The sequence below is a fragment of the Balaenoptera musculus genome, chromosome 11 (assembly GCF_009873245.2).
Source record: "Balaenoptera musculus isolate JJ_BM4_2016_0621 chromosome 11, mBalMus1.pri.v3, whole genome shotgun sequence".
Lineage (NCBI taxonomy): Eukaryota > Metazoa > Chordata > Mammalia > Artiodactyla > Balaenopteridae > Balaenoptera > Balaenoptera musculus.
Genome location: NC_045795.1, coordinates 9,602,230 through 9,627,226, shown reverse-complemented (window position 1 = coordinate 9,627,226; position 24,997 = coordinate 9,602,230). Strand labels below are relative to the sequence as shown.

Sequence of the window (24,997 nt, the reverse complement as noted above, 5' to 3'; positions counted from 1 at the left end):
GTGGATCCCACAGGGAGCTTTCTAAAATGCAGGTGTATGAATCTCATCATCAATACCTTCCTGCCTCAACTGGGAGAACATCAAAACTTCTTATCAGGGTTTATAAGATGCCTTTTGATTTCTAATGGCATTATTGAGACATAATTTACATACCATAAAATTCACCCACTTTGTGTACAATTCAATGAATTTTAGTATATTTACAGAGTTGTACAACCATCACCACAATCTAATTTTTGAACACTTCCAACATTCTAAAAAGAAAACAAGTGCCCGTTTACCATCACTCCTTATTCTCACCCTAGCCCTACACAGCCACAAGCTATATTCCCTCAGATGGATTCCAAATGCGGTTCACCCTTGCCTCAAGAAGAAAATTTCACTATTTAAGCAAATAGACACTCACAAGCTTACTGGCTATCACTTCAAAATTCTATACCAGCTTTTCTCAAAAATGAAAAACAGGGTCTTTTTTCTATCCCTGAAGGGACCTGGGTTTTATTGGTTAGAACTTCCAGTATTACAGGGAACTGAAATTTAAAGGGTACACTTTCAAATCATGATTTTTCAAGAATGTACAAATTTAAATGCTCCCCTTCTCACTTCTCCCCAGCCCCACTCCAAAACTCTGGTCTCAGTGGTGAGAAGGCCCACTGTTCTAGAGATGAATATACATGGACCCAAAGTCCCCGGGGGCCCATCAGCTCCCTAGTGCATGGAGGGTGGTTCCCATCCCCCTTCCCCTTCCCTCCATACCACATAGGTGTCTTCAGTAATCTGAGGGCCAGATCCTTTTCATTTTGCTTACCCCAGGCTTCTAGGTGGTCTGTGGTATTGTTGCTGGTGGGCTTGGCTTTTGTCACTGTGGGAATGGGTTCCCTGGGGATAAGTTTGGGCAGGAAATTTCTAACTGGGGCAGTAGGGGATGTCGTAAGCCACAGGGTGGCCAAACCTGCATCTGTGAGAGAATCTGAAGTCTAAGTACTGACAAGAACACAGGTAAAGTATGATGTCCAAAGAGGTCAAGAGATGAGTTTCAGGCCCTGGAATACCAGGAGCACCAGGCTAGCATTGGGAGAAGATGAAATCAGAGAAGAAACAAGTGAAAGTGAGACAGGCTGGGACCTGGGACCCTTTGCTGCAGTGCTTGCACCTGGATAAACATCTCCTCCAGCAATAAAATACAAAGAAACTAGAAGGGACTAAAAACAACTGTACGCATGCAGCAGTTGGAGCAAATTATAGACAACAAGATACAAAAAGACTAAGAACTCAACTGTGACTTCTGAAGAGCCGGGAGCAAAAGCAGGTAAGGAACCAGCTCGCCCCGTCCTGCTCCCTGAGTGAACAAGCAAGGGAACCTGTTACTTCTTCTAGCTCCCTCCTGATCAATTTCTGTTGACTGAGGAGGCCAAAGAACCCTGGTTGGTAACAAAAGGGATCCCAAAATATTTCCTCCAGCACCAGCTGGTTTGTGCTGCTCGCTCTGGCATGTGAATGCATTAGGTTAACTCCAAGGGCCAGGGCAGAGCACACGGGCTCAAAATAGTGGATGGACTGCACTGAAGAACAAGAAATATCTCTTCATGACTGTCCCAGCCACGTCCATTCTATTACCGATCATTCTACAGATCATTTCTATACAGTTTAAATTCACAGAGATGTGGTTTAGAAGACAACTTTTGCAATGATCGTTGTTTTTGTCATTCTTAGATTCATGCCCATGAACTATCCATAGCATGAAATGGGAAACATGTATATGGCATCCAAAATCTTAATGCTTTACCACCTGTCATCATAATACTACTGGCCAAAAAATGGGATGGGAGAAGAATGGCTTTGGGGAGGATTAATTGAACTTCTAAAATATGCTGGGCACTTAGGTCCTCTTCTTTTGGATTTAATATTTAAATAACTTGATACAGTTGTTAGACAAATTGGGTCTGTAAACATCTACCAGGATAAATAGGGGTACATCCTTTTCTACCTTGCCAGAGTTTGGATTTTCCTTTTTTTTTTTTTATAAAGTTTTTTGTTTTTTTTAAAGGAATTCCTTTATTTTTATTTATTTTATTATTTATTTATTTATTTTTGGCTGTGTTGGGTCTTCGTTTCTGTGCAAGGGCTTTCTTTAGTTGCGGCAAGCGGGGGCCACTCTTCATCGCGGTGCATGGGCCTCTCACTATCGCGGCTTCTCTTGTTGCGGAGCACAGGCTCCAGACACGCAGGCTCAGTAGTCGTGGCTCATGGGCCTAGTTGCTCCGTGGCATGTGGGATCTTCCCAGACCAGGGCTCGAACCCATGTCCCCTGCATTGGCAGGCAGATTCTCAACCACTGCACCACCAGGGAAGCCCTCTTTTTTTTTTAATCAGAAATGAGGAGTGAACTTAAGAAGTAACTGCACCTGGGACTTCCCTGGTGGTGCAGTCATTAAGAATCTACCTGCCAATGCCGGGGACATGGGTTTGAGCCCTGGTCCGGGAAGATCCCACATGTCACAGAGCAACTAAGCTGGTGCACCACAACTACTGAGCCTGTACTCTAGAGCCCACGAGCCACAACTACTGAGCCTGCATGCCACAACTACTGAAGCTGGCACTCCTAGAGCCTTTGCTCTGCAACAAGAGAAGCCACCGCAATGAGAAGACCACGCACCACAACAAAGAGTAGTCCCTGCTCGCCGCAACTAGAGAAAGCCCGCACACAGCAACGAAGACCCAACACAGCCAAAAATAAATAAATTTATTTTTTAAAAAAAGTAGTAACTGCACCTGTTGGCTAATTATTGTGAGAAAGAGAAGTTCAGCTTCAACTAGGCTACAACTGAAATAATTGTATTTGGCAGCCAGTCCCTCATGTTTAAGTGTACAATATTTAATTACCAAATCACAGATAGCACCTTCAGCTACTGACGGGTGCGCTTTGCAAGTGACTCATCCAATAAGGTCCACTGGGGTGCAGTTATAACCAGAATCAGATGTTCCACAGAAGTAATATTATGTTTATTTTATGCTGGAGACAAGTGGATTGTAACATCTGCTCTTGACGTTTTTAAAGCAAATTTTTGACTTGATTTTTTTTTTGTGCAGGATTCTGAGTTCTCAAATATATGTCTAAGTACTCAAGCATATACACATTTTTTGTTGAGTATCAAAATGTTGGTTGTACCCCCTAGTTATATCTGTAGCTCACTTATGAGAGTAAATAGGGAGACCCTCCATAGGGGAGAGAATACAAGACCAGTTGCTAAATTTTCACAGCTGAACGTCAACTCTGCAGTCAGCACATCAGGAATCTAAAGCATCTGGCTCTTTCTTTTATCAGCAACATAGAAATAGGCACTCAGGTTCTTATTAGAAAAGTCAAGTATGAATTCCCTGCAATCTAATACTCACCAAAGACTCAGGTGAGACATCTGACTTTGAGAGAGGCAGCCTAGAAAAACGAACTCTGCTTTTCCAGGTCAGAGCATCTCAATGCTGGCTTCACACTAGGATCACCTGGGGTACTTTAAAAATACTTATGCCAGGGGCTTCCCTGGTGGCGCAGTGGTTGAGAGTCTGCCTGCCAATGCAGGGGACACGGGTTCGAGCCCTGGTCTGGGAAGATCCCACATGCTGCGGAGCAACTAGGCCCGTGAGCTACAATTACTGAGCCTGCGCGTCTGGAGCCTGTGCTCTGCAACAAGAGAGGCCGCGACAGTGAGAGGCCCATGCACCGCGATGAGGAGTGGCCCCCGCTTGCCACAACTAGAGAAAGCCCTCGCACAGAAATGAAGACCCAACACAGCCAAAAATAAATAAATAAATAAAAATTAAAAAAAAAAAAATACTTATGCCAGAGTCCTACCCTGAAAATTTGATTTAGAATGTTTTAAAGGTTTCCTGGGGTCGTGAACCACTATTCTAGAACCTTGCTTCTCCAAGTGTGGATCATGGACCAGAAGCAGTTAGCATCTCCTGGGAGACTGTTAGAAATGAAGTGCTTTGAGCCCCACTCCAGGCCAGCTGAATCAGCATCTGCTATTAACAAGGTTCTCAGGTGATTCTAATGCATTTGCAAGTTCGAGAATCACTTTCTAAAAGAAGGTTCTAGGAGCTCTTCATATTGTCAGCTCATCACAAAGCAGCCCACCAGCAGACCTCTCTGGTGAAATGCCTTAACTGAGCCCCAGCTTCATGATTTGCCTGAAGATCAGTATAGTCCATTAGTGTCAACCATACAATTCTCACCAAAGACATTTTCCCCATGATACGCCCAATATTCCTTAATCAAGAACCCATGCAATGAAAGTCCTCTTACACTTTAATGACAGAAAAAGCTCATGTCACCACATGCATTTAGTTCCTACTTACAAATAATTTTAAAGCCTGTAGACAGTCTAATTCAAGAAAATCTCTGAAAATTGTAGGTGTTCTATATAAATGGGCTTGGTGGTACTCTTATTTCATAAACTAAATCTCTGTGGAGGCCACAGAGTTACAAAATCATTCCAATAATTATGTAAACTACTTCATTTCTTTGGCCATCAATAACGGTCCACAGGAATTTCGAGAGATGGCATCCTTGTTAAGTCATTAAAACACGTCCCCAAGTAACCATTAGTGGATGCACCTGGAATGCTCTCCACTTGCTTTAATACCCATTTCCCTGCCACTCAACTGCAAGTCAGTGGTGAGAAGTGGGAAGAGAATAGACTAATGGTTCTTCAAGTGCGGTCCCAGGACTAGCAACATCACCTGGGAACTTCTTAGAAGTACAAGTTGTCAGGTCACACCCAGACCTCCTGAATCAGAAACTCTAGGGGTGGAATTCAGCAGTATATATTTTAACAAGGCCCTAAGTGATTCCGATGTATGTGTGATTTGAAAACCACTGGGAGCATTCAGTGTGAGGTGAGCTCACAGAATTTTCATTTCTAACAATTTCCCAGGTGAAGCTGATCAGTAAACTAAAAAACTGTTGAAGAGCACTGAGAGAGAAAACAGCATAAACATTATTTAAAGCCATTTTAGGGGGCTTTTTAAAAAATTCTAAGAATTTTAGTTTATTTTTCAAAAACTCAAAAATAGGTCATCTTGAGTTCAGTGTCCTGTCCTGAGCTGAGGTGTTGGCTCAGCCGTTTCAAAAGGAACTCTGGTCTGAAGGGTTGGGGCAAGGCCTCTGCATGGGGCCCGCTATGAGCAACGGAAACAGACTAAGCACAAAGTGAAAAAAGTTGGAAGGGCTAGGACTGAAGTGAGATTGCCAGATTTATGTCCTTTCCAGATGAAATGTGGATCCTCTAGAAACAGGAGCCGTGTGGCTGACAGCATCTTGGTGCTCCAGCCGGGTGTCAAGCCTGAGCCTCCGGGGTGGGAGAGCCGAGTTCAGGACACTGGACCACCAGAGACCTCTCAGCCCCACATAATATCAATCGGCAAGAGCTCTCCCAGAGATCTCTGTCTCAATGCTAAGACCCCGCCCCACTCAATGACCAGCAAGCTCCAGTGCTGGACACCCCATGCCAAACAACTAGCAAGACAGGAAAACATACCCACCCATTAGCAGAGAGGCTGCCTAAAATCATACTAAGTTCACAGACACCCCAAAGCACACCACTGGACACAGTCCTGCCCACCAGAAAGACAAGATCCAGCCTCATCCACCAGAACACAGGCACCAGTCCCCTCCACCAGGATGCCTAAACAACCCACTGAAACAACCTTACCCACTGGGGGCAGACACCAAAAACAACAGGAACTACGAACCTGCAGCCTGCGAAAAGGAAACCCCAAACACAATAAATTAAGTAAAATGAGAAGACAGAGAAATACGCAGCAGATGAAGGAGCAAGGTAAAAACGCACGAGACCAACCAAATGAAGAGGAAATAGGCAGTCTACCTGAAAAGGAATTCAGAATAATGATGGTAAAGATGATCCAAAATCTTGGAAATAGAATGGAGAAAATACAAGAAATGTCTAACAAGGACCTAGAAGAACTAAAGAGCAAACAAACAATGATGAACAACACAATAAATGAAATTAAAAATTCTCTAGAAGGAATCAATAGCAGAATAACTGAGGCAGAAGAATGGATAGGTGACCTGGAAGATAAAATAGTGGAAATAACTACCACAGAGCAGAATAAAGAAAAAAGGATGAAAAGAATTGAGGACAGTCTCAGAGACCTCTGGGACAACATTAAACGCACTGACATTCGCATTATAGGGGTCCCAGAAGAAGAAGAGAAAAAGAAAAGGACTGAGAAAATATTTGAAGAGATTATAGTTGAAAACTTCCCTAATATGGGAAAGGAAATAGTCAATCAAGTCCAGGAAGTGCAGAGAGTCCCAACAGGATAAATCCAAGGAGAAACACACCAAGACACATATTAATCAAACTATCAAAAACTAAATACAGAGAAAAAATATTAAAAGCAGCAAGGGAAAAGCAACAAATAACATACAAGGGAATCCCCATAAGGTTAACAGCTGATATTTCAGCAGAAACTCTGCAGGCCAGAAGGGAGTGGCAGGACATATTTAAAGTGATGAAAGGGAAAAACCTACAACCAAGATTACTCTACTCAGCAAGGATCTCATTCAGATACGACAGACATATTAAAACCTTTACGGACAAGCAAAAGCTAAGAGAATTCAGCACCACCAAATCAGGTTTACAACAAATGCTGAAGGAACTTCTCTAGGCAGGAAACACAAGATAAGGAAAAGACCTACAATAACAAACCCAAAACAATTAAGAAAATGGTAATAGAAACATACATATCAATAATTACCTTAAATGTAAATGGATTAAATGCTCCAACCAAAAGACAGAGACGGGCTGAATGGATTCAAAAACAAGACCCATATATATGCTGTCTACAAGAGACCCACTTCAGACCTAGGGACACATACAGACTGAAAGTGAGGTGATGGAAAAAAACATTCCATGCAAATGGAAATCACAAAAAGCTGGAGTAGCAATTCTCATATCAGACAAAATAGACTTTAATATAAAGACTATTACAAGAGACAAGGAAGGACACTACATAATGATCAAGGGATCAATCCAAGAAGAAGATAAAACAATTGTAAATATTTATGCACCCAACATAGGAGCACCCCAATACATAAGGCAAATGCTAACAGCCATAAAAGGGGAAATCGACAGTTACACAAACATAGTAGGGGATGTTAACACCCCACTTTCACCAATGGACAGATCATCCAAAATGAAAATAAATAAGGAAACACAAGCTTTAAATGACACATTAAACAAGACGGACTTAATTGATATTTATAGGACATTCCATCCCAAAATAACAGAAGACACTTTCTTCTCAAGTGCTCATGGAACATTCTCCAGGATACACCATATCTTGGGTCACAAATCAAGCCTTGGTAAATTTAAGAAAATTGAAATAGTACCAAGTATCTTTTCTTACCACAATGCTAAGAGACTAGATATCAATTACAGGAAAAAAAAAACTGTAAAAAATATAAACACATGGAGGCTAAACAATACGCTACTAAATAACCAAGAGATCACTGAAGAAATCAAAGAGGAAATTAAAAAATACCTAGAGGGCTTCCCTGGTGGCGCAGTGGTTGGGAGTCTGCCTGCCGGTGCAGGGGACACGGGTTCGTGCCCTGGTCTGGGAGGATCCCGCGTGCCGCGGAGCGGCTAGGCCCGTGGGCCACAGCTACTGAGCCTGCGCGTCTGGAGCCTGTGCTCCGCAGCAGGAGAGGCCGCGATGGTGGGAGGCCCGCGCACCGCGATGAGGAGTGGCCCCCGCTTGCCGCAACTGGAGAGAGCCCTCGCGCAGAGGCGGGGACCCAGCACAGCCATAAATAAATGAATAAATAAATAAATAAAATTTAAAAATAATAATAATTAAAAAAAAAAAAAAAAAAAAAAATACCTAGAAACAAGTGACAATGAAAACATGATGACCCAAAACCTATGGGATGCAGCAAAAGCAGTTCTAAAAGGGAAGTTTATAGCAATACAATCCTACCTCAAGAAAGAAGAAAAATCTCAAATAAACAACCTAAACTTACACCTAAAGCAATTAGAGAAAGAAGAACAAAAAAACCCAAGGTTAGCAGAAGGAAAGAAATCATAAAGATCAGATCAGAAATAAATGAAAAAGAAATGAAGTAAACGATCGTAAAGATCAATAAAACTAAACGCTGGTTCTTTGAGAAGATCAACAAAATTGATAAACCATTAGCCAGATTCATCAAGAAAAAAAGGGAGAAGACTCCAATCAACAGAATTAGAAATGAAAAAGAAGTAACAACTGACACTGCAGAAATATAAAGTATCATGAAAGATTACTACAAGCTACTATATGCCAATAAAATGGACAACCTGGAAGAAATGGAAAAATACTTAGAAATGCACAACCTTCCGAGACTGAACCAGGAAGAAATAGAAAATATGAACAGACCAATCACCAGCACTAAAATTGAAACTGTGATTAAAAATCTTCCAACAAACAAAAGCCCAGGACCAGATGGCTTCACAGGCGAATTCTATCAAACATTTAGAGAAGAGCTAACACCTATCCTTCTCAAACTCTTCCAAAATATAGCAGAGGGAGGAACACTCCCGAACTCATTCTATGAGGCCACCATCACCCTGATACCAAAACCAGACAACGATGTCACAAGAAAAGAAAACTACAGGCCAATATCACTGATGAACACAGATGCAAAAATCCTCAACAAAATACTAGCAAACAGAATCCAACAGCACATTAAAAGGCTCATACACCATGATCAAGTGGGGTTTATCCCAGGAATGCAAGGATTCTTCAATATATGCAAATCAATCAATGTGATACACCATATTAACAAATTGAAGGATTAAAACAAATGATAATTTCAATAGATGCACAAAAAGCTTTCGACAAAATTCAACACCAATTTATGATTAAAAAATCTCCAGAAAGTAGGCAGAGAGGAAACTTACCTCAACATAACAAAGGCCATATATGACAAACCCACAGCCAACATCGTTCTCAATGATGAAAAACTGAAACCATTTCCACTAAGATCAGGAACAAGACAAGGTTGCCCACTCTCACCACTATTATTCAACATAGTTTTGGAAGTGTTAGCCACAGCAATCAGAGAAGAAAAAGAAATAAAAGGAATCCAAATCAGAAAAGAAGAAAAAAAACTGTCACTGTTTACAGATGACATGATACTATACATAGGGAATCCTAAAGATGCTACTAGAAAACTACCAGAGCTAATCAACGAATTTGGTAAAGTAGCAGGATACAAAATTAATGCACAGAAATCTCTTGCATCTCTATACACTAATGATGAAAAATCTGAAAGAGAAATTAAGGAAACACTCCCATTTACCACTGCAACAAAAAGAATAAAATACCTAGGAATAAACCCACCTAAGGAGACAAAAGACCTGTATGCAGAAAACTATATGATACTGATGAAAGAAATTAAAGGTGATACAAACAGATGCAGAGATATACCATGTCCTTGGATTAGAAGAATCAACATTGTGAAAATGACTATATTACCCAAAGCAATCTACAGATTCAATGCAATCCCTATCAAACTACCAATGGCATTTTTCACAGAACTAGAACAAAAAATTTCACAATTTGTATGGAAACACAAAAGACCCCGAATAGCCAAAGCAATATTGAGAAAGAAAAACAGAGCTGGAGGAATCAGGCTCCCTGACTTCAGACTATACTACAAAGCTACAGTAATCAAGACAGTATTGTACTGGCACAGAAACAGAAATACAGATCAATGGAGCAGGATAGAAAGCCCAGAGATAAACCCACACACATATGGTCACGTTATCTTTGATAAAGGAGGCAAGAATATACAATGGAGAAAAAACAGCCTCTTCAGTAGTGGTGCTGGGAAGTCTGGACAGCTACATGTAAAAGAATGAAACTAGAACACTCCCTAACACCACAGACAAAAATAAACTCAAAATGGATTAAAGACCTAAATGTAAGGCTAGACACTATCAAACTCTTAGAGGAAAACATAGGCAGAACACTCTATGACATAAATCACAGCAAGATCCTTTTTGACCCACCTCCTAGAGAAATGGAAATATAAACAAATGGGACCTAATGAACCTTAAAAGCTTTTGCACAGCAAAGGAAACCATAAACAAGACGAAAAGACAACCCTCAGAATGGGAGAAAATATTTGCAAACGAAGCAAGTGACAAAGGATTAATCTCCAAAATATACAAGCAGCTCATACAGCTCAATATCAAACAACAAACAACCCAATCCAAAAATGGGCAGAAGACCTAAATAGACATTTCTCCAAAGAAGATATATAGATTGCCAACAAACACATGAAAGGATGCTCAACATCAATAATCATTAGAGAAATGCAAATCAAAACTACAGTGAGGTATCACCTCATACCGGTCAGAATGGCCATCATCAAAAAATCTACAAACAATAAATGCTGGAGAGGGTGTGGAGAAAAGAAAACCCTCTTGCACTGTTAGTGGGAACCTAAATTGATACAGCCACTATGGAGAACAGTACGGAGGTTCCTTAAAAAACTAAAAATAAAACTTCCATATGACCCAGAAATCCCACTACTGGGCATATACCCTGAGAAAACCATAATTCAAAAAGAGTCATGTACCACAGTGTTCACTGCAGCACTATTTACAATAGCCAGGACGTGGAAGCAATCTAAGTGCCCATCGACAGATGAATGGATAAAGAAGATGTGGCACATATACACAATGGAATATTACTCAGCCATAAAAATAATGAAACTGAGTTATTTGTAATGAGGTGGATGGACCTAGAGTCTGTCATACAGAGTGAAGTAAGTCAGAAAGAGAAAAATACCGTATGCTAACACATATATATGGAATTTAAAAATATGGTTCTGAAGAACCTAGGAGCAGGACAGGAATAAAGACACAGACATAGAGAATGGACCTGAGGACACGGGGAGGGAAAAGGTTAAGCTGGGACGAAGTGAGAGAGTGGCACTGACATATATACAGTACCAAATGTAAAACAGGTAGTTAGTGGGAAGTAGCTGCATAGTACAAGGAGATCAGCTTGGTGCTTTGTGACCACCTAGAGGGGTGGGATAGGGAGAGTGGGAGGGAGACACAAGAGGGAAGGGATATGGGGATATATGTGTATGTATAGCTGATTCACTTTGTTATACAGCAGAAACTAACACAACACTGTAAAGCAATTATATTCCAATAAAGATGTTAAAAAAATAAAAAGTCTTGAGAAAGAATGCTTGGTTTTGGGTAAAGTTTCGGGAGAATGAGAAAAAAAGTGGGTAATCCCTTACAAAGGAGCATTTTCAATAAAGGCCTTCCCCCTCAACTAGTAAACCCAGGCTTGTATTGCACATATACATGTACATAATGTTAATAATCACCAGTTTATTATTAAATGTCTTCTGGATGATTGATACTGTATGGTGAACTTCCCAGGGAAAGAAAAGGAAAAAGAAAAGTAGAATAAAAAGAAAGAGAAGCAAAAAAAAAAAAAAAAAAAAAACCCAAAAAACAAAAAACTTGAAAATAAAGAGAAAAAATTTGTGTCGTATTCGTTCAGACAACGGCTCCTTCGAAGCCGCTGTTTTCTAAGAAATTCTACCTCAGGTTTGTAAGGGCTCAGGTACTAACATTATAATTTCGGTAGAGAAGTTATCTCCTGAATTATCATTTAGCAAATGGAATGTGGTGAAAGGAATATGAAATTCCATGAAAGATAATGAGTTTGAGTGGAAATCATGGAAGCCAGCGGTCACCTTCCCCTCAGGTTATCCTTCCTGAAGGATTTCTGTAATTCTAGTGAGTGGAGCACAGATTCCCCAAAGCCAATATGAAGTCTGCTCTGCCAGATTTGGAAATCGCAGCACCCAGGGCTCTGCCCCTACAACCAACTCCAGAACCTCTGCTCAGGCATCTGTTGGCTCTTGGCAAAACAGGGCTTCCTGTTCTCAAGATAATGTTTAAAATGGCTCATAAAAGGTTTTTTGGACATAACCAGTCCTTGCAAAGCAATATTTTGATGATTTAACTGTAAATAAATCAGAAACATATGGAGCTAATTTCCCTTGGGTTTGGCAAAACACACTTTGGACTTTATTCCGTCCAGAATATTTGAAGGATGGTTTCAAGTGTTTGTGGAATCAAACATGGCTTCATTTTCCCCAGTTCCCTTTCAGGCCACGGCAGTCTAAGAACAAGACAAAGATTCCTTAAGGTTCCTTTGTCTTCGCCTTTGTTCCTAAATTACCAGATCTCTATACAAATGCAGAATTTGTTCACCTAAGAGTCACAGTTGACTATCTAGTACAGTTGCCAGCAGCATTGCAACTCTCTTTTGGTTTCAGAATAGTTCAAGAGGTTTCTTTTTAATTTACAAAGGAAGGGTTTCAGACTTGGGTTATTTCAAAGAATAGAAACTCCCCTGTAGGTGAACTCTTTCCCACTTACCTACAGAGATCCAAGCTATCTGTTCTCGAAACGTCTGGCCTTTGAGCTCTGTGGGCAGAAGCGTTTTTGATGGAGTTCACAGCTCTGTAGGGCCCTTTCCCGGTGGCCAGAAAGAATGCTCATCTTCTGGACATCTTGGGGGAGCATTTTAGAAAGAAAGAAGGAGCCCAAGATTCCGACAGGAGTTTTTTTTTTCCCCCTGTTTTATATTGTTTAAAAGTTTTTTAATATAATAAACAGCTCTGGCACTTCTTAAATGAAACACCCTCTGTTTTTGGATACTATTCTATCTCCAGGCACAGTACTACTAGGAGTCCTGTGGAAATAACACTTAACACCTAAGTGTTGAGGGAATGTTTAATTTCTTAATGTCTCAAGGACATAGGCAAATAAGTCTCGATGATACAGATTTGGGAAACAATGAGAGACTTTATATCTTTACAAAAGTTCAAAGGTAACTGATATCCAAGATGAAACACCAAACAAGGATCATGTTATTTTATGCCAGGTTATCCAAATCTAATACACAAATAGCATAATCATGTTTCCTCTGTTAATGAGAACATCTGTAAATAAACCATAACATTATTAATGTGAAATGTAAGAATGATTAAGAGAACGATTCTTCTTTTTTAAATTGAAGTATAATTGACTTATTATATTAGCTTCAGGTGTACAACATAGTGATTCAATATTTTTATACATTGCAAAATAATCACCACGATAAGTATAGTTACCATCTGTCACCATGCAATGTTATTACAATATCATTGACTATAGTCCTCATGACTCACTTATTTTGTAACTGGAAGTTTGTACCTTTTATTCTCCCTCACCTATTTCACTCATCGCCCCATGGCAACCACGAGTTTTGTTCTCTGTATCTATGAGTCTGTTTCTGTTTTGTTATGTTTGTTTATCTGTTTAATTAGACTCCATATATAAGTGAAATCATAGGATATTTGTCTTTGTCTGTCTGACTTATTTCACTCAGCATAATACCCTCTAGATCTATCCATGTTGTTAGAGATGGCAAAATTTAATTCTTCTTTATGGCTGAGTAATATTCAGAGAATAATTTTTCTTAAGTAACATGTATTATATTCTAGGAATCCTTGAAATGTTCAAACTTTTTAAATTAAACAGCACAATATAACATAACATAAAGTGTCCAATTTCTGCAGCTACCAAATAAGTTTACCCCTCTGCAACATAAAAAGACAAAAAAGAATAAAACCTAAAAGCTAGGAGAGAAGAACAGCATTCTTGTGGGAGAGAAGAATTTGAACAAAAACATGAAAGTAGGAAAATATGCAGTGTAAAGACAGAATATTGGAAAAAATAACATTAAAAAGAAGAAACTAGAGAACAAGATAGGGTATTATTAACATTAATGCTTCTCTTCCTCTAAGATCTCAAATTCCAAAACTTCTCTCTGTTATTACAACCTCCAGGGTCACTCTGCCTGAGTCTGAATCCTGTTCTGTTGTTTATAAGCAGGGTGTCCTTGAGCAAGTTACTTTACTTCTTTGAGCCTCACTCTCTTCATCTGTAAAATGGGCATAATAGTTCCTGTCTTATAAGGTTCTTGTGAGCATTAAATAAGATCATTTAGCTAGAGCCACTTAACAATACCTGGAGTATAGTGAGTGCTCAAAAATTAAAACCGGCATTTCTGTTCTCAAGCCCCAGCCCTTAATCCCAGTTGAACCTGCTGTTTACCCTTCCTGCAACTGTCCACCCTCAGGCTCTCCTGATTCCAATAGATTATCACCTCCACCTGACTTCAGACTCCTCTCAGACCTCTCCTCCTCTTTGCCCTCCATGTGCAATCAGTGGCCAAGTCCTGTTGATTCTACTTCCTAAACCATTTGTAATTCACCTCCTCCCCTCCATTCGTCATTGCTACACCTGGTCCAGGCCTTTGTTATTACAAATGTATATCATCACAATATGACATTCGAATCTGACAGACTGGGTTTCTGCCGGTTGTGTGGCCTCAGGCAAGGTCCTTATCCCTCCCTCCCGACCCCAGTTTACATCTCTGTGGAGAGGGGGTTACCATTGTCTTATTTATTTATCTATCTATCTATCTATTTACTTATGTATTTATTTATCTATCTATCTATTTATTTATTTATGGCTGCGTTGGGTCTTCGTTGCTGCACGCGGGCTCTCTCTAGTTGCGGGGAGCAGGGGCTACTCTTCGTTGCAGTGTGCGGGCTTCTCATTGTGGTGGCTTCTCTCGTTGCAGAGCACGGGCTCTAGGCACACGGGCTTCAGTAGTTGTGGCTCGCAGGCTCTAGAGCGCAGGCTCAGTAGTTGTGGTGCACGGGCCCAGTTACCCTGTGGCACGTGGGACCTTCCCGGACCAGGGCTCAAACCTGTGTCCCCTGCATTGGCAGACGGATTCTTAACCACTGCGCCACCAGGGAAGCCCAACCAGTGTCTTCTTGATATTCACAGTAGCCTTGTTCTATGAAGTCACTGTGAAAACGGAATTAGTGAACACTGAACCATTGTTCCTAGGAGAAATATAGGGTTAGGTTCCTGGGAGCCTCTGGTCACAATGTTTTCATCAACTGATCAATTTATTGTGTCTTATGTGGTTCTGTTTAAAGACACCTTGTTTAGTATATATTGTTGATCCATTAACCTTGAACTCATGGCCGACAGCACTATGACATGTCTGAACAAGGCATATCTAACACACATATTGTCTCCCTAAAGCACATCACAGCCTTCTTGCATGGAGGGACACTAGACAGCACTTCAGCACTACACATGGGGACCATTTTAAACAGAGAGATCACCAACAAGAAGCCAAAAAAAAAGTGAAAAGCATGAGACTAAACAGACCACAAAAATGACACTTGTTTACAGTATGAGCTGAAACGAAAAGGCAGAGTATCACCTTCTTCAACTTCACTGGGAATGTACATGTGGGGCAACTCTGCACACGTCCATGGATGACTGCGAAAGTACCATGAGTATTGATTTTGGGGTCACAAATAAATTTTGGCGAATAAGGCAGATTTGCAAATACAGAATCTGTGCATAATGAGGATTGACTGTATTTGTACCTGCCTTGAGGTTTGCTGTGCAGATTAAAGGCAATAATCTAAAGAAAATGCTCAGCAGCTACTAGGCACTCAACAAGTGAGATCTATTTATGATCATTACCATTACTCTTAACCACTGTCATGTTCCCCGCCACCGCAACAGTGATGTAACCGCGGGGTGCACTCACCATCTCTCTCCATTCACCCCGCCCTGCATCTAGTTTCAAGCTCCAACCCTGCCATTCTCTGCTTGATATTCAAGTTCTTTCCAATGTTCACCCTCTCCTCCAAAAGAACTGACCTGGCCTCCTGGCCTCACATGCAATCCGGGTGTGCCTTCTTCTATGATTTTGCTTCTCGCTTACTCCCTCTCCTCTCTTGGAAATGTCCTCTGCCTCCTCACCCTTCACGCTGAAATATACCTATTCAGCCCTCAAGACTCTTGTTTGAAACATTTCTAAAACCCTTTCTAGCTGGAATTAATATTTCCCTCTTTTCAACCTCAATAACCATTTGTTTCTGTTCTCGTGAAGTTGTCATTTTCTCTATTTTGTTAAAACTTGTATGGACATGTTTTATTTCTCTAAATAGATGTGGGTAGATCTGATTCATCTTACCTTGCAAAACTCTTTGCATAACACCCTTTCCTTAGCTGCAGTAGATAGTAAGTGCTTACTGATTAAATATAATAACAGCAACAACAACAAAAACTCCAAGGTAGTTATGTTTTATTTTGTGCTTTACCAAACACATTTTTATTTGAGAAAGTCTACATACGAACAAACCAACTTAAATAAGAGTTCCTAATCTATGTTATTAATTTACATGAAAGCCAAAGGGAACCAATACTGGTTTTCTTAAAATCTGATGGTTTGTTCCTGAGTCTGCATCCTTATCCTTTTTAGCCTTTAGGTCCTTTTTCTGGCAAGTCATGAACCTTAAAATCAGGGCTAAATAATACAGGCACTGATATATTCTGAATTACATCATAGTTCCTTTCAACAGTTCCTTTCTAATAACCCAAACGAGAGTACTTGACACTTAGAGAGCACATTGCATCCAAATAGTTTGAAAGTTGGGCAGACTGATTTGGTGCACTAACCCATTACTTCCCCTGCCTCTGGAATGCATCCTGGTGAAAGAGGAAAGCTACTAGTAATGGAGTGAGTTCCTGTTTGTGCTGACACTGTACCGGGAAGTATCAGGAGGTATGACCATGATGCTTGGGGAACTGATTCTTTCCTCTTGGGCATTGGAAGCACACCTTATTTTTAAGGAAAAAGGACACAATGGGGTTTTTACAAGTTACTAAATATGTGCTTCTTTGTTCCTCCCAGTATAATTTTTCACCACCATCAGTTATTTAAAAAGGAAAATCAAGGTACGTGCCTTGCTTGCATGATGTCCTCATGTGCCCTGTGTGGCTCTAGCATCCACACTGCTAACAGGGAGCTACAACGTGCCCCACCAGAGGATGCAAATGGTCCAACTAAAGGGGCAGCTGCGAGTGGGGAGGGGGAGAGGAAGGCAGGGGGGATGCCCACCCTTATCCGTGTACACCTGCGAATCACCTGCTCCTCCCCTGACACCACTCTCTCCTTCATGCCTTTTCACGCCTGTGAATTTAGAATAGGCATCAGCTCCCCTCACTTCCCATATTTGTGGGGTCATCTCAGCCACGAGCTGGGCCCCATATCCCTTTCTCTGAAATCAAAGATCTGAAATTTAGGAAGAAAGTGATGTGTACATATCACTTACAAATCATCTTCCTCTCTATTCACAAATTCTGTTTGTGGAATAAATAAAGGTGCGTGTGTGCACGTGTGTGTACGTGTGTGTGTGTGTGTATTTCAGGTAACCATATCACTGAATATCATGGTTCCTACTGAATGGGAACTGGGAAAGTTGGGGACTGAGGAAACTGTGGAAAGTATGCATGACCACGCTGAGCATGGCAGGAACCCGGGTGGTAGGATCAATTTTTGACTTCCTTTAAGAGACGGAATATTGAAAGGAAGTGGGAAACTAACCCATGAAATGCCATAATCCTTTTGACCTCAGAGGAGCATCTAATCCCAAGCAATGTTAAATCCATCCTCCAAGAACAGCTTTCACCATAGAGATGCAACCTTGCTAGGGACAATCTGCTAGTTCTTTGACAGAACACCCAGGTGGAAGTGAAAAACACAAGGTCCTCACTTTCCCTCTTAGTTGAAATATGCCTGAAAGTCAAGTTTCTCCTGAATCTTGGCCCAGGTCTACCAGGCTACCTTCCAAGGCATGGTCTCCCTACGGTTATTCAGAGATATCATTTTCCTTTAGACAGATGCCATTTTATTTTATAAACCTTCTAAATTCCTAGAACAAGAATATACCTTTTAATTAACAGCTGTTATAGGATGAACTGTGTTTCCCCCAAATTCATAAGTTGAAGCCCTAACCCCCAGTACCTCAGAATGTGACTGTATTTGGAGATAGAGCCTAGAAAGAGATAATCAAAGTTAAATGAGGTCATATGGATGGGGTCCAAATCCAATAGGACTGGTGTCCTTATAAGAAGAGGAAAAGACACATGGATGTGCACACACAGAGGAAAAGCCATGTGAGGACACAGCAAGAAGGTGGCCATCCTCAAGAGAGGCCTCAGCAGACATCAACTCTTCCGACATCTTGATCTTGGACTTCCAGCCTCCAGAGATGTGAGAAAATTAATTTTTGTTGTTTAAGCCACCCCAGCTAGTGGTATTTTGTTACGGAAGCCCTAGTATAATAGTAATTGGTTATTCATTAGCTATGGATTATCCAAAGTGACTTTCTTCTGCATTATTAAGAAGAAAATTCTGTTTCTTAGTAACACACACATTCTTTCCTTTTGGGTCAATTTTCCTTACTACTGTATAGTTATGGACACCTGCCTGATAGGGTCAGATGGAGTTCAAGTTCTCAGCATTGTGGAGGGGAATGTTCTAAGGGTCTGTCATCTCTCTAGTTTTGACACAGTATCTCATCTGTTCCTCTCAGTAGCCTTGGGTGTAGGGTAGGAATTGTTGTCATCATTTTATAAATGAGGAAACAGATTCAACTGAGTGATTTGCCCAGGACTGAACTCACAACCAATTCTTTCATTCCCACTCTCTCCGCTGTTTCTCTCACGTTCCACTCTTTTTTTTTCCTTTTTCCTTAGCATTATAATATTTCCAAGTTCGGGGTGTTTTTACATTTCAAAATTTGCTTTGTTATTTTTGAATCTAGAATCTTATTTTTCTGTAATTCTATTGGATTTGTTTCTGTTTCTCTTAATTTTAGACGTTGGTGTTGTCTTTGCGGTAGGTTTCTTAGAAGAAGTCACTCTACGTTATTCTTCACTCTGCCATTTTATGACCTATCCCAAGTGGGATTTTTTATTCAGTTAGTTTCCTTGAGAAACCCAGGAGATACCTAGAAGACCTTTTATGAAATCCCTTCTCTTAACCCCTTCCTTGTACCAGTGGATTCTGAATTTTACAGGAAGCTGAATACCTATGGAATGCAAAAGTAAAGGTCTTTTGACATCTTTACCCTTTAGATTAATTACATGACTGTCTTTGGACTTTAGAGTATGTGATGGGGAGTTTGTTTTATGGGAGGCATTAAATCCCTATGTTAGAAATCTGCAAAGAGAAAATAGAAACACAGTCTTTAAGGGCTTGAACAAGGGTAGCAGATTCTGTATTGTCCCCAGTGGACACTTGGAACTGGGTACTCATGGTCACTACCACCCATCGGCATGAGCTGGCCAAATAGGAGACACCTGTAGGGACTCTGCACTCAGCAAGTTCAGGAGGAGAAAAGGTCAGGGCCACAACTAATAGGAGGGCTGAAGCAGGGAAAATCAAGCCTTCAGCACCAAACTACAATACTTCCCTGGGAAGGTTATCTGAGGCTTTCTAGAGACAAGGGCTACCTTGCCCTTGTTAAACCACCCCTGATGTGGACCCCCAGCAGGACCATCAAAAGTGGTGTGATCCAGGGGTAGGGCACAGAGTCTGGGGACCAATATCCCCCATCTGATGCTGCCACTGATGTCCTGTGTGCCTTAAACTACTTCAATGGATTCTTCTGTGTAAAACATGGGGATAATGATGCCTCCTCATATAGAGGAATAGACGTGCTAATGACTTAATTCCAGAACATTTTGAGGATCACGAATGTTGATCTAAAGTTGCACAGCAAAGGGGAGGCGGGGATGAAGTGAGAGAGGAGCACTGACTTACATACACTAGCAAATGTCAAATAGCTAGCTAGTGGGAAGCAGCCTCATAGCACGGGGAGATCAGATCGGTGCTTTGTGTCCACCTAGAGGGGTGGGATAGGGAGGGTGGGAGGGAGACACAAGAGGGAAAGGATATGGGGATATATGTATACATATAGCTGGTTCACTTGGTTGTACAGCAGAAACTAACACAACATTGTGAAGCAATTATACTCCAATAAAGATGTCATAAATAAATAAATAAATAAAGTTGCACAGTATATGCTTTGTCTCTGGCATATCAAAAGGTACCAAAAGTGATAACAATAGTAACAGCAGATACTGATTATTAGACACCAACAGTGCCAGATACCATACTAGGTGCTGTTGTATTTGCACGGTATTTTATTTACCCCCATACAACCTCTGAGGTAAGTACTGTCGCTATCCAATTTTACGGAGGAAGAAACTGAGCCTTAGAAAGGTCATGAAACTTCCCCAATGTCACTCACTGAATAGGTGGCAGAATTGGAATTCGAACCCAAGTCAATCGGAACACCAAAAAACTTATGCTCTTAACCAAAGCATCTGTATTTCTATGAGAACTGGATTTTCAAGAGCTTCTCAATTTCATACCTTCTGACCAGTTGTCCCATAAACTATTGAACTGTCCCCGAAATGGACATCTAAACTGCAACCTGGCATCTGAACTGCATTTCCCAAACTGTCCCTCACCCTGAAAGTAACGTAAAAATCCTCCGTGAGACCACAAGTCCTGGGTCTTGGTGTGAAAAATGTGGGCACCACAATTTAAGCAGATTACCAAATTTTAGAGAATTAGAGAGGAAGAAAGTGCACTCAACACTAAAAGTGTTCAGGGCATCATGTACTCTTCTGTGATTTAGAAGGCACTGATGGATCTTGTGGTGTCTGGAGGTTACCCTTATGAATTTCCATCCTCATTATATTATTGAAGTGCAGAAACGCAGATTTCCAGCAAGTTTCAACAGATAGAAATCTGGATAAAAGGAACTCACTGTGCTGACATTAATTATTTAAGTGGTGCTTTCTTGAGGGACTACCATGGCTTGCAAAAGGGGCTCCATAAACTGTTTTCTTATATTATGAATATTTATAATTTTATGCTATCGATATTTCAAAAGTGGGCTTTAATTAGAAACCTTGTTATTCTATGCCTTTTGGCTTTGCTGTCATTGTTCAGTTTTGTTTGTTGAGCATCAGAAGATGGGGGTGTCAGGGCCACAGTAGAGAGAGGACTGTAGAAATTCACCGTCAGCTAAGTTTTTTCAATTCCCAAATATGGTCCATGATCTAAAAGATTTAAGAACCACTGACTCAAGATCATTTTTATTCTAGTACCCAAATATCCTCTCGCAGTGATAACTGTATCAGTCTAAGGAGTTGTTTATATTAGACACATTCAAATCACATAATTTGCCCAAAACTGGGAGTAGGATGGGAAAGAAGGGAAGGGAAGGGCAGCAGAAACTTGAAAACATCTTTGTAGGCATCATTCTAAGCACATTTTCCCTCTGGTTCTAACATCCCCATATTTTGTTTAGAGCACCTTCTGTGGTCAAGAAGAATAGCAATTAGAAATGAACTCTTCCATCCACCTCATTACAAATAACTGAATTTCGTTCCCTTTTATGGCTGAGTAATATTCCATTGTATATATGTGCCACATCTTCTTTATCCATTCGTCTGTCGATGGACACTTAGGTTGCTATTGTAAATAGAGCTGCAATGAACATTGTGGTACATGACTCTTTTTGAATTATGGTTTTCTCAGGGTATATGCCCAGTAGTGAGACTGCTGGGTCATATGGTAGTTTTATTTTTAGTTTTTTAAGGAACCTCCATACTGTTCTCCATAGTGACTGTATCAATTTACATTCCCACCAACAGTGCAAGAGGGTTCCCTTTTCTCCACATCCTCTCCAGCCTAGACTCTGTCATACAGAGTGAAGTAAGTCAGAAAGAGAAAAACAAATACCACATGCTAACACATATATATGGAATCTAAAAAAAAAAAAAGGTTCTGAAGAACCTAGGGGCAGGACAGGAATAAAGATGCAGATGTAGAGAATGGACTTGAGGACATGGGGAGGGGGAAGGGTAAGCTGGGATGAAGTGAGAGAGTAGCATGGACTTATATATACTACCAAATGTAAAATAGATAGCTAGTGGGAAGCAGCTGCATAGCACAGGGAGATCAGCTTGGTGCTTTGTGACCACCTAGAGGGGTGGGATAGGGAGGGTGGGAGGGAGACGCAAGAGGGAGGAGATATGGGGATATATGTATATGTACAGCTGATTCACCTTGTTATACAGCAGAAACTAAAACACCATTGTAAAGCAGTTATACTCCAATAAAGAGGTTAAAAAAAAAAAAAAAGAACTCTTCCAAACTCACGGCCTGCCTATTTCTCAGGTTCTCTAGGACCCAGTGGAAAAAAAAAAAAAAAGAATCTTACTCATGCCAAGTGTGCTGTTATCAGTTTGCTTATTGATTTTTATCCCCATGCTGCAAACCTCAAAATGCCACAGCCCCAGCTGGGATCCCACCAAACCCATCCTTTACTTATCCTTTCATTTTCCCAGTCATCTTTCTTTTTGATCCTTGACAACTTCTCCCTGCACCCACCTTCCGGGAATTAACAATTGCCCATTCAATTTTCCCTCTCCTGTCTCTTTAAGTCAGAAACTTCCCTAGGTTCCTAAGCGCTGGCGGCCTCCGCAGGCGTTCAGGACTCCCAGCAAGTCTCCACGGCAGTGAGATTTGCAAGTGAATCTCCCTGATCTGAAAAAAATAGCACCAGTTTCCTAATCGATCTCTGACTTCCAGACAGCTACAAGGGCACCAGTGGGTTTCAAGACATCCAGTGAAGCAAGTCCGAGGACTGAAAAACCAAATCAATTGATAGTGGCAGCTCCAAAAAGGGAAAAGTCCCCAAACTGAACAAAATACAAAACCAATATAAAATCCGACTGACAAGCACGCAAACAGCAGTGCAATGCTTTAAGCCTCAAATGCCTACCTCACAGGTTTCCCAAAGCTCTCTGCTCACACAGGCACCCTCCCCTGCCTCTGCTCGCTGGCTCCCCAAAACGACGCTTTCTTAGCCTGAGCAACAAATCTCAAGTGTCAGGCTCTGAAATACACATGCTACACACGCTCAGACAGCCTCTCCGTGCCGGGTAGCCCCTTCTCCTTCCCTCCCAGCCCCGGGCCAGCCCATGCCAATTCCCCGACAGGAGAGCAACTCCCTCATGGGATGGAACTGGGGAAGGGAAGAGCGCAGACAGGAGTTGGGGGTCAATTCAAGTCACCAAGGACTGGGGGGGCCACCCATCCAGGCGGGAAGGGTCCATCTTATCCCTTTCCTAACCTTAAAACCCCTCCGCAGAAGGTTTCTCCAGCCTCGTTCAGATCCCAGAACAAGTTGGCAGAGTCCTGGCGTCCCCTGCTCGCACCCAGACCCCTCCAAGGCGGCAACCCCCAGGCGGCAGGACGCGGATAGCTTCTTACCTTTACAAAGCCCCGGTTCTTAAAAGCCTGGCTGGAGCCTCCAAGGAGTCCTGCGTTTTCCTTGACATTGGAAGCCACCAGTTTCAGAAACAGGGCACATGTCTAAATGAAACAGAAAGTAACCCGGGAACCCAGGCCAGACCCCCGACCTGCACTCGGCTTTGCCTCTCCGCAGCCTCTATGAGTCCTGGGACTCAGCCAGCCCGCCCAGCTGTTTCAGCCCGGAGAGAATTCAGAGGAAACTGCAGCTTGCAAGTCTGGAACTCACGGCCTGGGCTTTTTTTTTTTTTTTTTTTTTTTGAGTATTTGTTGAGCTTTTTAACATGCAGTTTGTCTCCTTCTGCAGGGAATTACTCAGTGAGCCTGTCACCTGACTCACAGCAGCTCCATTATATAATTCAAACTGTGCTATTTGAGTTCTGATCAGAAAACCACACTCCCCTCCCCCATCTATCTCCCCTCCCCCGCTTCCTCGGCGTGGAGGGAGAGGCACTCAAAACACCAAACAATGAAAATTAATCTTTCTTGAAACTTCAGTGGAGGGACTTTCCCTGGCAGTCCAGTGGTTAAGACTTTGCCTTCCAATGCAGGGGCTGTCGGTTCGATCCCTGGTCGGGGAGCTAAGATCCCACATGCCCGGCCGCCAAAAAACCAAAAAAAACCCATAAAAAACCCAGAAGCAATATTGTAACAAATTAAATAAAGACTTTAAAAATGGTCCACATCAAAAAAAATGTTTAAAAAGAGAAGAAATTTTAGTGGAGCTGCTGCATTTTTGCAGTGTATTTTTATTTCCCTTTGGTGTGATTTTTCTCCGGCAGAGGACTTCCTAAATGCCAATGCTGAGTTAGCAGGGATTTCTCAAGATGTAACATCTCAAGATGTAACTGTAGCAGTTTCCTTGATTTTCGTTTAGGACGGCTGTCTGTAGATTTAGGTAAATCAGTGAGTGGATTTGCAAATGACAGAGTGCATCATCAGTTGAAAAGCCTCAAGTAGATTTATAGCACCTGTGCAGATGAAATCCGAAACCTAGAATGTTTATTACTTTAGCCACAGTATCTAAGTTCCCTGAAATGTCAAAGGGGTAGATTGGGTTGAGAGGTCTTTAGCCAACCCCCTGCCCTGACCTTGATCTTCCTAAACCCTCCTCCAGCCACCTCAAATAAGCATAACATCCAACTGAAAATTGCATGCTTGCTATGCAAACACCACTTAATGGCCAAACCCCATTCTCTACTATCAACAATGTGGAAATCCTTAAGGCCAATCTAGATGGATATTTTGGAGACAGCACTTGTCTTGGGTGAAACTAAAAAAATTATTTCAGTCCCATTTTCCCCTTCTTAGCATCTGTCATCTCTGTTCAGATGATATATATTGAGGAGCAAGTATGTCAAAACAGAATTGACCCACGAATGAGATCTTTGAGAAATTTAGGTGGCATAAATGAGCATAACATTGAAAGCATCATGAAATAATCAACACTAAAAAACTCCAACCTGCTTGCTCTTTCCATGTCAAAGACAGATGAACTGTATGCCTTGGAGGATCTGGGCTCCCAGTCTCCTCCCAGCCAGTGGAGACAGTGCTGAATATGGGATATACTCCAAAAGGACTGTTCAAGTCTAGGGAAACAAATGCTAACATTGGTCACCTTCTTTTGGTT

General features: G+C 41.4%; 1 protein-coding gene across 4 annotated transcripts in view; it reads right to left on the bottom strand.

Moving 5' to 3' along the window:
* PHACTR1 (phosphatase and actin regulator 1) overlaps positions 1-24,997 on the bottom strand; it is a 527,020-nt gene that overhangs the window by 278,011 nt on the left and 224,012 nt on the right. Inside the window, exon 1 of one of the 4 annotated variants that reach the window (XM_036868642.1) lies at positions 24,831-24,852. The exons of 2 other annotated variants lie outside the window; for them this stretch is intronic. The gene's annotated coding sequence lies outside the window, so the exon portion shown is untranslated. Of the gene's footprint in view, positions 1-23,328; positions 23,550-24,830; positions 24,853-24,997 lie in introns of those variants that run through there. One more of the 4 variants, XM_036868640.1, reaches the window with a different exon arrangement.